Raw genomic sequence first — 15000 nt, forward strand, 5'->3', positions numbered from 1 at the left:
GTCTGCACCGGTGGGATGTCGGTGGTGGTCTTTGCGCTCGTGACTCGTTAATGGGACCGGAACTTGAACATCAGTCTTCATCATCTTCATCACCAACATCAGCATCATCATCACCGTCCACGCGCACAAGGTAAGAAATCACAATATTTAATTAATGGTGTTGATTTTTAAATTCGGGATGAAAGTGCGGAGAGAGAGAGAGAGAGAGAGAGAGAGATTGACGCTTCTATTATATATATATTTAAAAACTGATGCATCATGGGGAAGGTATGCATATCACAATTCATCATAGCGTAACGACTTTCTTACTTTATAACACCCGTATGAAGCGCGTGCGTCTTGTTTGCGCACCCGTTTGTGTGCGTCTGCACGCGCGCTGTCGCCGACGTGTAGTTAGTCACAAAGGAGCCGAAAAGGGAAAAAATCAATAAAAAATAATAATAAATAAAATCGGACCTGTAATAAATGCTCGAAATGAGCTGCGCGCGAGGGGCAGCCGTGTGTGTGCGTGTGTGTCGCGCGCGCACTGGAACAAATGGAGTTGAGTGTGTTATTAACGGCGCTTATGAGCGTTCAAGGGGATTTATAATGTAAATATGACGCGTCTCAACTTCGCGTCGAAGGCTGTAAATCGGCTACAGTGCGGATTTGACTGAAGCAAAGCAGCTGAGAGTTTTTTGCATGCAGCTCAGAGTCTGTGTGTGTGTGTATGTGTGTGTGTGTGTGTGTGTGTGTATGTGTGTGTGTGTGTGTGTGTGTGTGTGTGGCATTTCGAGGATTAACATGCGCTGTAATGGAGTCAGAATTTGTGCAGGTTTTTTTTGAAATGATGTAGAATTCTTTGGAGTTGTGTTGAATTGTTGCTGGTGCGCGAGCCGCTGCAGGAGGAGGAAGAGGAGGAGGAAGAGGAGCGGTGCTGAGCTCAGAACAAAAAAAACACACAGACATGAAAATGGAGTTTAAAGGAAAATTTGCTTCGGTAACAATCCTCAAACAGCTCATAGTGTGTGTGTGTGTGTGTGTGTGTGTGTTTTCTCACTTGTTAGATCGAAGCTTGTTCTCATTTAAGTTTCTATTTGTATATAATTAATTAAAAAATATTTAAAAAATAATTAAAACTAAAATATAAAAAAAAATTAATTTGTGTTCATACGTTCTTGTGAAATTAAATTTTTATAATCACATAAAATAAAATAAAAAGCTTAATCATGTTGATTTCCCCCCTAAATTTATTCACGTGCTTAACATATTTCTTTTGAAAATAATAATAATTTTAAAAAAATTTCCACAAAACTGATTCTCAGAGAGCAGACCCTGAGAGAGGACACAAGATTTTGTGAGAAAAATGAGAGAAATAAGCGAGTAAATAAATAAATAAATAAAGGTGGTCCTTCAGTAGAGGGTGCTGTTGTTCTTTTGTCGCGCGTCGCGCGTCTCTCAGGGCCTCTCAGAGTGACGGAGGGCCACCGGCGCCATTACCCACAATTCCCTCGGGGACGCTGGATTCAATCTGACGGCCGGTGTGGCTCAATGACACTCTGTCAGGATGAACATCTTCCCTGGCAGTAGCTTGTGTTACTCCAGAGTGTGGCGTTCCCGCACGGGCTCGGCGTTCCGGGAGGAATAATCCAGGCTGAGAGTCGCTGTGCTGCGCTGCCACGTCACTCCGCTGGATACCAGATCACACGCTATCATTTTCCTGTAAACACACACACACGTTTATTAGGATTGACTGCTGCTGAGTGTGTGTGTGTGTGTGTGTGTGTGTGTAGTTTCTCTGTGTAATGAGTTCATGGATTTTAATAGAGCCAAAAGGTTTGAAGTGTGTGTGTGTGATGTGATGCTCTGGAATTGTTTCTGGTGATTTGTGATGTCACAGTGCAGGGAGGAGCCATGTCGTCATGGTGATTGTTCTGTGGAATTGAAAACTCGATGTTTGGTCACAGCTGTAATGTTTTTTATGCTGAATGTTACGGACTGCAATTAGGAACAATTTCAGCTGGTGATATTTAGTTTGCACACAGTACAATAAAAACGAAAAGAAAATAAAGTCTTTAAAGAGGAACCATGAGACGACTGGAGTGAAGTTTTAACGTGTGATCAGGAACAGGAAATACCACAAAAACCTAGCGGAAAATCTTAATATTTAATATATAATATTAAGAAATATATAAAGAAATATTTTATTATTTTTCTAATGCAAGTTTAATATCATTAATTGAGTGCTAATTCTTTTTGATGTGAAGTGTAACAGACAAGGAGAAAAAAGCAAAAAAATAAAAAATAAAATTGTCATGTTTACATCGCTCCAAAAACAATATTTCTTTCTTTCTTTCTTTCTTTTTTTTTAAATTGAGTGGAGGGAAAAACAAATAAAATGACGGAAATAAAATTCATTCATATACAGATTTTAAACCTCTAACTCTTTGAGTGATTCTGTCTAAGATAAAAAAAAAATGAATAAAAAAATATAAACTGAAGTTTAAAAAAAATTCAAGTCTATTTTCAGAAAGAAGAAATAGAACATAATAAACAGTGTGGACTTTTGTATATAATTTAATAAACAATTTAACAATTTAGAGACTTACTTATAGGAAGAACATATATATGTTTTTTAAAAAATGTAAAAAAAAAAAAGAAAAGAAAAAACAAAACAATGTATTTTAATATTTGTAATATCATGACTTCAAGGGATGAAAAACTACTTTAAAAACAAATATATAAAAAAATAATATATTTAAAAAGAATCAAGAATAGGAGATTTAAAAATAAATAAATAAAAGAATAAATGAATACAATAACAATAAAATAATAATAAAATAATAATAATAATAAATAAAAACACAAATAATTGAATATACAAAATAATAAAAAAATGAAAGATTTTAAGTTTAACATCTAAAAAGTAAAAATATATCATGATATTGATTTTGATCTCTGTAATCAATTCTACAAAACAGTTATAATAATAAATAAACTAATTGTTGAATTAATTATTTATTTCCCGAAGCTACCTCAGTGTGCCACTGAACCTACAGAGAAAGCGTGTGAGCATTAGCTAAGTCTGTCTTCATTACTGCTGTTAATTGTGTAATTAATGACCAGATTAATGAAGGAAGTGGAAGTGTGCGCAGTGATTGTGATTAACCGTGATATTATGATGTCATTTATTGTGATGTCATTTATTATGATGTCATTTATTATGATGTCATAAGGCTCAGGAGTTCACTACAGCGCTAACAGTAAGATTATTTACAGATTATTGTGGTGTAGTGATGCAGCGATGTATAGTCCAGTCCAGGGGTTTTCCTAATGACCGCCTCTCTCTCTTTCTCTCTCTCTCTCTCTCTCTCTCTCTCTCTGTCTGTCTCAGATTAATAATTCCGACTCTCTCCATCTGCTTTGGTGAAAACGCCGAGCTCGCCTTTCTTGACTCTTCATCATATTCCATGCGCCTCTGAATATTTTCATGGCTGCTAATGGATTTTCTTTATCCTGCTGAGGTTTAGTCAGACAGCTTTTATGCTCGCTAGCACGGCGAGTTAATTTGTGTTTAGGCCTTCGTGCAACGTGTAAAAGGCGTGCGAGTGGGAGGACGGATCGTTTGGAATTTAACGTTTTAATTTTCCTCAGAGGAATTATTAATAATGCACTTGACACCGAGTGGAGCGGAGTCGTAGCTCCGTTTATTCAAAGCGATCAGTGAACTGATCACGGCGTAGGCGCTCGGCTCGCTCACTCGCAATTAACCGTGCTCTAAATGATGACGCTTTTTACTGCTCTTGTGATGATGAATGTTCACACGATTTATATGATTCACATGATTCACTTGATTCGTATGTGAAATTTACATCTGTGGTTTTTAGACACAAAACATGAAATGTGATTTGTTTAGTTACACATGATTTTCTACACAATTTAGGAAGAATGATTCTATAGGTGATTCATGAGTCATTTACTTTCAAAAGATCTGTTTACATGATTCATGAATCGTTTATTTTCAACTAATTTTTACGATTCATGATTTGTTTCTTTAAATGATTCATGAGTCATTTATTTTCACAAGATCTGTTTACATGATTCATGATATGTTTCTTTACATGATTCATGAGTCATTTACTTTCAGAAGATCGGTTAGATAATTTATGAATTTTTCATTTACACACCATTTTTTAAACGATTCCAAATTCATTTATTTTCACATGATTTTCTACATGATTCATGAATAATTCATTGACACATGCTTCTTTACATGATTCATGAGTCATTTATTTTCACAAGATCTGTTTACATGATTCATGAATCATTTATTTTTAACTTTTTTTTTTTTACATGATTCATGATTTGTTTCTTTACATGATTCATGGAGTGATTTATTTCCACATGATTCGTTACATAATTCATGAATCTTTCATTCACACACCGTTTTTTAAAAGATTGAAAATGCATTAATTTTCACATGATTTGCTACATGATTCATGAATCATTTATTGTGACATGATTCTTTAAACGATTCGTGAGTCATTCACTTTAACATTAGTTTTTCCATGAATCATGATTTCTTAATTTGCATGATTCTTTACATGATTCATGACTGATTCGTTTTCACAGGATTTGTTATACAAATCTTTTATTTTCTCGTGATTTTCTACACGATTCATGAATAATTTAATTTTAAATGTAATTTTTTTTTGTTTAGTGAAAGTGAATTTTCACACGTGATATTTACCCACACTCCGTTTACTGTGTCACGTGATTGTATGAAACATCAGCAGCTTCTTTAGACTTAGATTTACATCCTGTCACAAATGCAGGAAACTGTGTGTGTGTGTGTGTGTGTGTTAACACACTTAGTTCTGCAGCTAAAAGGGTAAATCCGTCTCTGGCTCTGACTTTGGGAAGTGAAGTGGAGCTCTGGACAGGATGATATACTCAGCAGCCCTCACAGCTAATTTATATATTTTAACCTGCAGCAGATTTTGAAAAGGTCCGCGTCAAAGCGCAGGCTGTTAAATCAGCGCCGGCCGTTTCTCCATCCCCGAAATGTCAGGCCTGCGCTTTGATCAAAACCTACATTATCATACTGCTTTCCTTTAAAACCTGGCCTGAGAGAGCACCGACAAACTAGCATGATTTATGCTATGAATAGAAAGCTATGCTAAAGAGTAAGATAATGCTGTGGAGTAAACCTACAATAAAATTATACACCTTAATAACTCAAATTTGGACGACAAAGTGCTAATCAGTGCTTTGCGTTGGACAGTGTGTCTCGTTGCTAAGTATCATGCTTGTTACTTGCTAATTAGTTGTATGCTAACTATTTATAAAAACAACTATTGACATTTTTATTAAATCTGATCAGCTTTATATAAAAAAGGTGTCTTTAGTGAGTAAGGAAACCTTACAGAGCTGCTGTTCGCTAAGCTAATCCCTTACAGCGATATATAACACTAGAGAGATGATAGTTAGCCATTAGCGTAGCCTGAGCTAACAATTAACTCTTCACTTCAGAACTCAGTGAGGTTCAATGCATCAAAGCTGCTGGAAAAAAAAAGAAAACAAACTTCTATTTTATTTCCTTTTGCTAATGTTGCTAGTTGCTAGATATTCTACAACTTTGGAATGGAATGCTAAGCTTTTGCTAATCATGTAGAAGGTGGAGTTTAATTTTAAGCTAACGTGTTCATCGTGTAAATGAAGTAGTTTAAATGTTCTTTAATGTTAAAGAATAAAATGAATAAAAGGTAATGTAGCAAAAATGATCAACAAAACATCCAGGACCGAACTGTCCATTAAACTCATGTAAAACTCAGACATGGAGTAGGAGACGTTACCTGAAAGTGGGAGTGTCTTAGCACTAGCATGTTTTTCTGGAAAAAGAAAGTTAGTGCTTCATCTAGGAAAACGTTCCAGAACTGCTAATAAAGCACTTTTTCACGTCTTAGACAAAACGCAGCGCGGCGTCAGATGGTTTATGAAAGTTTTATTGTGTACATCTGTGTTCTGCACACACTACTGACACAGTAACACACACACACACACACACACTCTGCGTCAGACACATCTGTTCTTTAATTCCGTGTCCTTTAGCTGAATCCTGTTCCGCTCCTTCTCCAGCTCCGGGCTTATTTCAGGAGCTTGATGGATTTTTTCTCTCCTCCCTTAACGTGGTCATTAAAATACCGTCTCGACTCGTCCACTAATAATCTCTAACACCGAGTGCTGGAGATTCCCGGGCCTGGGTGACCTTTAGAAAAGAAAGCGGAGGACGTCAGGGAAGCGGGGAACCGGAACAGGAACCAGGAACCGGAGAAGACGCATGGCTCACGTCCTGTACAAACACCTGAGATGAGATGTTTCACACCACAGCATGCTGCACATATATATATATATAGTTGTGTGTGTGTGTATGTGTGTGTGTGTGTGTGTATGTGTGTGTATGTGTGTGTGTAGAGCAGCTGAAGAGTGCGGCGCAGATTGTTGTGACATTCTAGACAAGAAAACCCTCTTTCATTTCGTCTGTTCATAATATCTGTACACAAACCGCTCTACGCTACACATGTGTATTTATGCTTATTGATGCCGTGTGTGTGTGTGTGTGTGTGTGTGTGTGTGTGTGTGTGTGTGTGTGTGTGTGTGTGTTGCTGTGTCCTGTGTGTCTGAAGCTCTGCTGCTGCTGTACAGAATTTATTTATACATATTAATGTTACAGGATATAATTCATCAATAAAATAAAAGAGACCAAACCAAACCAAACCAAACCAAACCAAACCAAAACAAAACAAAACAAAACAAAACAAAACAAAACAAAACAAAACAAAACAAAACAAAACAAAACAAAACAAAACAAAACAAAACAAAACAAAACAAAACAAAACAGGAAAATAAATAAATAAATAAATAAATAAATAAATAAATAAATAAATAAAGAAAGAAAGAAAGAAAGAAAGAAAGAAAGAACGCTCTGTATTGGGGAAAGATGGGAAAAAAGTAAAGAATAAATCCTGATCTTTTAAGAGAATGTGGTTAATCAATAAAATCTATAAACCCGTGTTCATCAATAGCTTCATACTGGGACTGATACAGAATGACCCAAAAATTCAGGTAAAAAAAAATAAAAACAAAGAAATCCCTTTTTGAAACTGATAAACACTGAGAGGGTAATATGGCAGAGATAAGGGGGAAAAAATCAATAAACTCCCTTTATTTTATTGTTGAGGCAAATTGGAGATAATATAATAAAAAAAAGTCTACATAAATTAACATTAAGAAAAAAATAAATAAATAAAATAAAAAACACTTTTGTGTTGATTTGTGTAATAGTTATTATTGAAAAAAAAATCACAATAAAACGCTCTTTTCTTATTAATGCACACTGGGAATAAAATTGAAAAATACATGTTATTATATATTATATTATATAAGTATATAATTGTATGTATAATATAACATAAAATTATGTAATTATATTTTAAATATATTTTTACATAATATTATTATATTACATTTGACATTTATATTAGAGGTAATAATTAATCATTAATAATAATAATAAGTAATGGCCATAATTAGCAAAAAATGCAAATTAACAAATAAATAAAAGTGTGAAAAAAATCTCTGTGTTGTTGAGATATATTAGAAGTTAAAAGACACAAACAAAATCAATAATAAATCAATCAGTAATTGTTAATAGATCAATAACACCCTAACTGAGGTGTAATTAAGGTGATTATGTAATGAGGTGTTTATGAAAAAAAAGGAAAAATAATCAATAATTATTTTTGTTGGTCAAAAAAATACACAATAATCAGAATAAATAATTTTTTGAGGGATATGAAGGTTAAATGATCAGAAATAAGTAAAGAACATTTTTCCCTCTTCCTCTGTGTGAGAAATGTGTGAATCCTCTGATCAACATTTATTTATTAAAAACTCTGGTCTTTTTGAAGGACTGACGTTTCCACCTCAGACAGACGTGATGATAAAAAATTCTTGGGCTTATTTCGTCTGTTCTATATTTTTATTTTGAATAGATATTCCCACATCTGCCAGGATTGACATTTTTATTTTATTCTTGTTATTTCGTGGAGGCTGTATGAACAGAGATACAGCTCTGTATTGTGTAGCGTTTGTGTGTGTGTGTGTGTGTGTGTGTGTGTGTGTGTGTGTGCGAGATAAACTCCAGAAGGTCGTGTGAGGTCGTCTGTTGCTTTTATTTCAGAGATGAGTTTATAGGCAGTATCTCCTCCAGCCTTCTCCAGCAAATCTCCACAAGGCCAAACACGCAGGTCCTAAACCTACTGACCGTTCTCTAGTCCAGCAGCTTCTCAGCCTGGCGTGTCCTCCTGCGGCTCTCTGCTATTAAACTCTATTAGTATTTAAACACCAGAACACACATTTTTTCTCCTCCAGTTGAATAATGGCATCATTTGTTCCTTGGCGTTCCTCCACCGAGCTGCTACGTCTCTTTTTTTCTTCCTCTGGCTTTAATGATGTGCTATAAGAGGCTGAATAAATGCAGGCCACGCTATCAGACCATGAGATCACCATGGTTTCCATTTCCTGAGAAAATGCGAGCTGGAACTATACAGTGGAGTCCAGCGCAGGGTGTGTTATTATTATCATCATCATCTTCTTCATTATTATTATTATTACTATTATTATTACTATTATTATTATTATTATTGGGCGATTCCAGTGTTACAGATGTGATGTAACTCAAACTGACTTATTTCACTAAGGCTGAACTCTTTTGCTTATTACATCACACACACACACAGACACACACACACACATACACACACACACACATGCACACACACACACACACAGTATATATTGTTGTTTGTCGGTGTTTTGTAGTGAAATGGATGAAGTTGTACTTTATTTTTCACTTAATACGACTGCCATTGGAACATTTACATAATTAATTCGCTGCATAAATTAATTCCTGTCCTTCTGATTGTTTTATTTAAAATTTGCTCATTCTGTACAAACACGTGTGACACGTGAGCCCTGATTTCAGAAACAGAGTGACATCACAGATATGGCAGAGAAGAGATTCTTGCAAATTTATGCAAATTAGGTATGAAAGAGTTGAAACTCTTTCATGGAAGAATTGGCTCGAGCGATTCCTCTGACCAGTCGAGCGTCACGCACTGGAACAGAACTTTGTGTTACACGCGGAAAAACATATAACTTATATCTTAATAATCTCATCCTGATGTATAATTGTTTACTGTAAGACCTAGCATTAAACATTTATAGAGATGTTATAAAGAAAAATATAGATTGGTGGAAAAAAACGGCAGAGATCTTCAGTGTATCTATTCTACAATTAGCATCACTACTAATCTGCTAGTAGCTATTAGCGATCCTGTGACGCAAGTGATTATCAGAATTAGAAGAAAACCTACAGATTTACAGTACAGACATGTTTACAGTATACTGGATGTACATAACGATGTCTCTGAGTGTTTCTAACTATTACAGTTAGCATGCACTGCTAATAAAGCCAATATGAAGCCTGTCATGTAAGGTACGCCAATCTAACGACCACTTTTTTTTTTTCTTTTTGCACCAGAATACATTTAAAGTCCATTTTTAAAGGCGTATAAATATCAGTATGATAGATAAACAGTAAACGCTGTAGCGAGTCGCATGCTGTAGGCTACATTCTGCGTTTCCATGGTAACTGATTATCATCAGCCCAGTATTGCAGGTGATTAGGAATCAATCAGGATTGAATTCATGTTTAAGTGAGCGGACGTGTCACAGATATTCGTATCGATCTAATCGATAGAGGAAGTTAAGCTGTGTGTGGAGTGAAGGCAGCGTCTGGGCGTGGCTGTGTTTACTGCTTCCTTACACTCCACTGTTTACTACACGTTCCTCCAGAAGCTGCTTTTAGAGTTTACTGCAGCTCTTCTTTCTTTCTTTCTCCTCGAGTGGGTGATGATGATGGTGACGACGACGATGATGAGGAGGAGGAGGGAGGAGGAAGGAGGAGGAGGAGGAGGACACGTTGATCCCTAATGACATGCTCCATTACTCCCTCTGTTAATCTGCAATAAAGCTAATTGCCGGCTTCTCCGACTCGCGACTCCGACCCCCTGAACAACACGCTGCAAACCGCATCGTATAAAAGCCTCGCACATAAAACTCTGATGTCGGGGACTAATAAAATAAATAGGAGAGCTTTGTGTAGCACAGTAATCACCTGCAGGAGTGCACTAACTCAACGCCGAACCATTCGGCCAAATGATTTGCTTAATTATTTGGCAAAACCTCACAATTTGGGGCTTATAAAACAAACCCAGATTCGAGGGTCATTTTATCCTGACTGGAAGTGAACTACTTTTTTGAAAATGTACACACACACACACACACACACACACACAGAGCCTGGTCTGGTTTTTTAAAGCTGTAGAATCTTTTGGAAAGTCTGCAGCTTGTGGCTAATAAAACATTACAAGGCCGCGAGGAGCAGGACGTTCACCTGCTGGGAATTTAAATACAGCAACAAACCCTAACAAAGGCCCTTTTGTGTCAACAGGAAGTGAACTACTTTTATTTTCTTTGTTAATTTCTGAAATGGCCCGCAGCGTCATCTGGATAATCAAATCACCCGCGCTAATAAACAACACGAGGTCTTCTTCACCTGATGAGATTTCGGAGACACAAACAACCTTAACAAGAGCTCTTTTGTCCTGTTATCTCTTTAATCTCTGAAAACTCACCCACTGCCTCGTCTGTTTGTCACATTTGCTTAATTATCGGCGTTTCACACTGTGACGTCTCTTATTGTGGTTTCGAGCTGCCTTATGCATTAAAGCTTCAATGTTCCAGACCGATAGAGCAACACGGATCCTGCTGAAGCTCACGCCTCACCTGACGAGAGCTCAGAGAGGTGAAAACTCCCAACTACAGCTCTTTTTATCCTTTTAATCTCGTCTGTTTTTCATATTTGCTTACCCTCTCAGGCTCTTCCGCTGTCTCTCATGCTGGGATTAATAAAGCAATAAGAAATAATGATAATGATAATAAAAAAAAACCTTCTTCATCACAGCATCCACCTGTAGGACCTTACTGATATGAATAAACCCTGACTAGGGCTCTTTTGCTGTCTTTTAATCTCAGAATCAGACGCAGCCTCGTCTGTTTGTCATATTTGCCCAGGCTTTTGAGTTCCTCGTGAGAAACTCTGTCATGTCGAGGCTAAAAACGCAATAAGAAACCTTCTTTAACAAAACATCCACCTGCTGGATTTGGACGACGCGTACGGACCATAACCAGGTCTCTTTTTAATCTCACCTCCAGTGACGCCTCTGAGGCTTTTCAGCTTCCTGGTGCATTTTTGGAAGAATAAAGTGCTAAAAAAAACCTTCTTCATCACACCGTCCACCTGGCAGGAGCCTGATGGTGCAGTAAACCTTCACTCCAGCTCTTTATTCCTTTCAGAAAAACTCTTCATTTTTTAATTCCCCAAGTCACCCACAGCCTCGTCTGGGTCTCAGATGTCTCTTATCATTTGGTAAAACTCTCATAAAGAGATATGAGAAGTTCTTCATCACAGCATCCACTTGATGTGAAGCTGAAGATATAAGCGACCCTGACTGGAGCTGTCGTGTTTCTGCTTAATCTCTGAAATCAGACTCGGATTCGTCTGTTTGTCAGATTTGCTAACGCCTCTCAGGCTTTCCAGCCCCATGCTCTCACGTTGGGATTAATGAAGCAATCAGAAGCAAGAAGAAATCTTCTTCATCACAGTGTCCAGTGAGTAGGAGCAGGAAGATGCAGAGAACTCTAACGAGGGCTGTGTTTGTCCTCCTGAAACGAGATATCTTTTTAAGCCTTATCTGTTCTGCACAGACTGCATCCACGCACTGATTCGCCTCATTCACGAAGCGCATCGCGTGTAGAAATCTGATGTTTGAGACTAATAAAGCGATGAGAATCCATCTGCAGCTCAGGATCCAACTGATCAAAGAAAATAAGACACAGACAAACCGTAAAAAGAGATCAAACCGCGGCCGGATGGGACACCAGATCAAACACTGAGTTCCTGTTTCTTATATTTGGGATTCTGATTGGTCAAAAAGTCTCGTTTAATTACTGAAAATCAAACAATCGTTAACATGGCGAAGTTTGTTTAAGGAGAAATGTGTGTGTGTGTGTGTGATGTGTGGAAGACGTCTCCAGTGTCAGTGAAGTTTTTCCACATCTTCAGGACAGAGGAGTTTACGGTGGTTTCTATAGCAACATGAAAAGGAAAGAGAATAAAGTTGTGTTGCTGAGAGGAAGAGTGTTTATAGCTGCTATAACGTAAGTGACAACAGGAACCGACTCGTCTCACAGACAGTAAATGTAGCTATGGATAAATGGATAAAAGGTGTAACCCTCAAGGATTATTGATTACAGTTCAATAACAGTGTTCCTCTGAGAGCTTTATTCTGTTCTTCATCAGTTATTTGTGACCCCCCCACCCAGAAGCACGAGGTGAAGCTTCTCATTGTTTAAAACCATCTTCTGAGAGACTCTGACAAACCAGGAGCTCTTTATCTCTCCGGAAAACTGAGGTGCTGGTTTTTATTTTGCGAAAGCATCCATCGCCTTTACAAAGTGAAATAATCAAGTGGAAATGGAGTGAACTTGTTCTGAGGATGGAATAAAGCACTACGAGACCTTGAGAGGCGCAACATCCAACCGATGGAAGTATTTTTTTTTTCTGCAAACATCCTTAACAAAGGTTCTTTTCTGTCTTTGTGAAGGAACGCTCACTTCCTTTAATCATGTTGGCAAAGTTTCACAGACCGCAGCCGCACGCCGATTCGTCTTATTCTTACGAGCCGCCTCGCATCGAAAACTCTGATGTTTTGGGGCTAATAAAGAGACAAGAATGCTTCTGCAGCTCAGGATCCACCTGGTGGGAGACAGAAGATAGAAACAGCTCTAACTAGGGCTCTGCTCAATGCAACACAATGCAAATACAATAAAGTGCACGAGATTCGCCAATTATCGGCTGGTGTTTGGTAACAAACACGGAGCGCAGGGAAAAAGCTCCGGCTCGAGGCGGATCGCTTTTTCTATTCCTCTTTCCCTCACCTGCACATCCGCTCTTCTTTCTATCTGAAGCCTAATTACGAATCGGAGGCAGCTGAAAGAGCAAAGGAGGTGAAAAAAAACACACGAAGCTCCATGAATCAAAATCTGTCTGGTTTTAATTTCCAGCGACACGTGTTTCCGTGTAATTCCAGAGCGTTCCGAGGGACGGTGTTAATCACGATATTTTACTCTTCAAATATTTGCATGTTGCTTCAGCAACCTGTGAAATTACACAAATGAGAAGGAAAAAAAAGAGAAGAAGGAGGAAGATGAAGAAGGATGATGGCACCGCCAGATGCTCGCTATTTATCTGCTGGCTGACGTGTCGGTGATTGCCTGGACCCTCATCATAATCAAGCGACTGCATCGTGTAGCTCGCTACTAATGAGAATTAAACACAAAATAATCATGAAGCGGAGAGAGAGACAGAGTTACAGCACTGAAGCTGATTACTTTCCTAGAACCGCATGACCCCAAGAGACTATTCCTCTGATATTTATCCATTTATAGCTATGTTTAATGTTTAAAGCCAGATTTATTTATGAAGAACGCTTTAACCCTTTTCAGCAGTCCACTGACGCTCTGTTACGACTGAGGAGAGGTTTATAATCAGTGTATAAACTGAGTGATGTTCTGTCTGTGAGTCTGATCTAAAATGAGTCTTTTAGCTTTCAGTGTGTTTTAGACGTGTGGTTTTCCCTCTGTTGGAGAACCTTACACAGACTTTTACTCAGATTTGAGCTGATTTTTAGATGAACAAGCACTTGGAGCATCTCAGAGAGCAGAAATGGGTTTGATCTCAACATTTACTCTGAAGATATGAACCATTCTTTTATAAAGAAAATTAATGTTTTTGTTTTTTAGGAACTTTTCTATGAATGCATCACCGTTAGTAGACTAAAAACAGAAATCCTTCTGAAACACGACAAATTCTCAAAGTCCTGAGTGTCTCCTTTCATACGAGCTTCATATTAACCTCCACTGTGGAGTGGAACATGACCAAGACCCTCAATCATCAACATGGACACAACAAGAACAGGAGGAAAGTCCTAAAGTGCTGGACAGTCACAGAAATATAATATTAAATCTGATTATTAAAAGTACATTAAACACAACACCACATCAGTTCCATACCTAACGATGGTTATAAAGCAGTAAAGGTTTAAGTGGACCTTCAGATACATCTAGACGGGTTTAAGTCGTCTTCAGAGAGGAGGATGGTTTAATAGACAGGTTCTCCAGAACACAAACCTTGGAGCAGCTGCAGAGAACGTGATCTCCTCGAGTCTTTAACGTGACTGAGGAATATCAGGAAGCAGCTGGATGTTAGATGTTCAGCAGCCTGTCTTTATCCTCTCTCTTCAAGTTAGAAAAAAAAACAAAAGGGAAGTAAGGAAATAAATAAATACTGAGTTTATTCTGAGGTGGAGTAAATCAGATCCACGTTACAGGTTACAGACGGCGTCGAGGCGAACCTCGGCTCGGGAAGTGGATAGCGTGACTTTTGCGAGTCAGTAGATCTCTGTCACTTGCTCTGCGTCGTGTTTTCCTTCTCAATATTTCATGCAGCAGAGCGTCGGCCGGGTGTGTAATGAAGGGAAGGTCAAAAGCTTCATCCAGCTTCTCTCCTACAAACAGGCGCTGTAAATGTCACGCGGGCCGCGAGGAGAGCAGGCTGAACTTTTCTCCTCACAACACACACACACACATTCTTCTCGTTCTTCTTCTCCCTCTCCATCTCTCAGTTCATCTTCACTCTCTTCTCCTTCCTCAGCAGTAGTAGCTTTACTCAGAGCTCCTGATGTTCCAGATGTTCCATTTAAAATTTGTGGATAAGACGAGCTGAACGGAAAGGTCTGAAAGAGAGGAGCTCAAAGGAGCCGACTGAATCAGATG

The 15000-nt window shown here is 38.0% G+C and overlaps 1 protein-coding gene across 1 annotated transcript in view; it reads left to right on the top strand.

The window, feature by feature from the left end:
- cdh11 (cadherin 11, type 2, OB-cadherin (osteoblast)) overlaps positions 1-15000 on the top strand; it is an 84444-nt gene that overhangs the window by 346 nt on the left and 69098 nt on the right. The window contains exon 1 of the mRNA XM_058381981.1: positions 1-130. This exon is cut by the window's left edge and continues 346 nt beyond it. The gene's annotated coding sequence lies outside the window, so the exon portion shown is untranslated. The remainder of the gene's footprint in view (positions 131-15000) is intronic.

The sequence above is a fragment of the Hemibagrus wyckioides genome, linkage group LG27, assembly GCF_019097595.1.
Source record: "Hemibagrus wyckioides isolate EC202008001 linkage group LG27, SWU_Hwy_1.0, whole genome shotgun sequence".
In the NCBI taxonomy this organism is placed as follows: Eukaryota; Metazoa; Chordata; class Actinopteri; order Siluriformes; family Bagridae; genus Hemibagrus; species Hemibagrus wyckioides.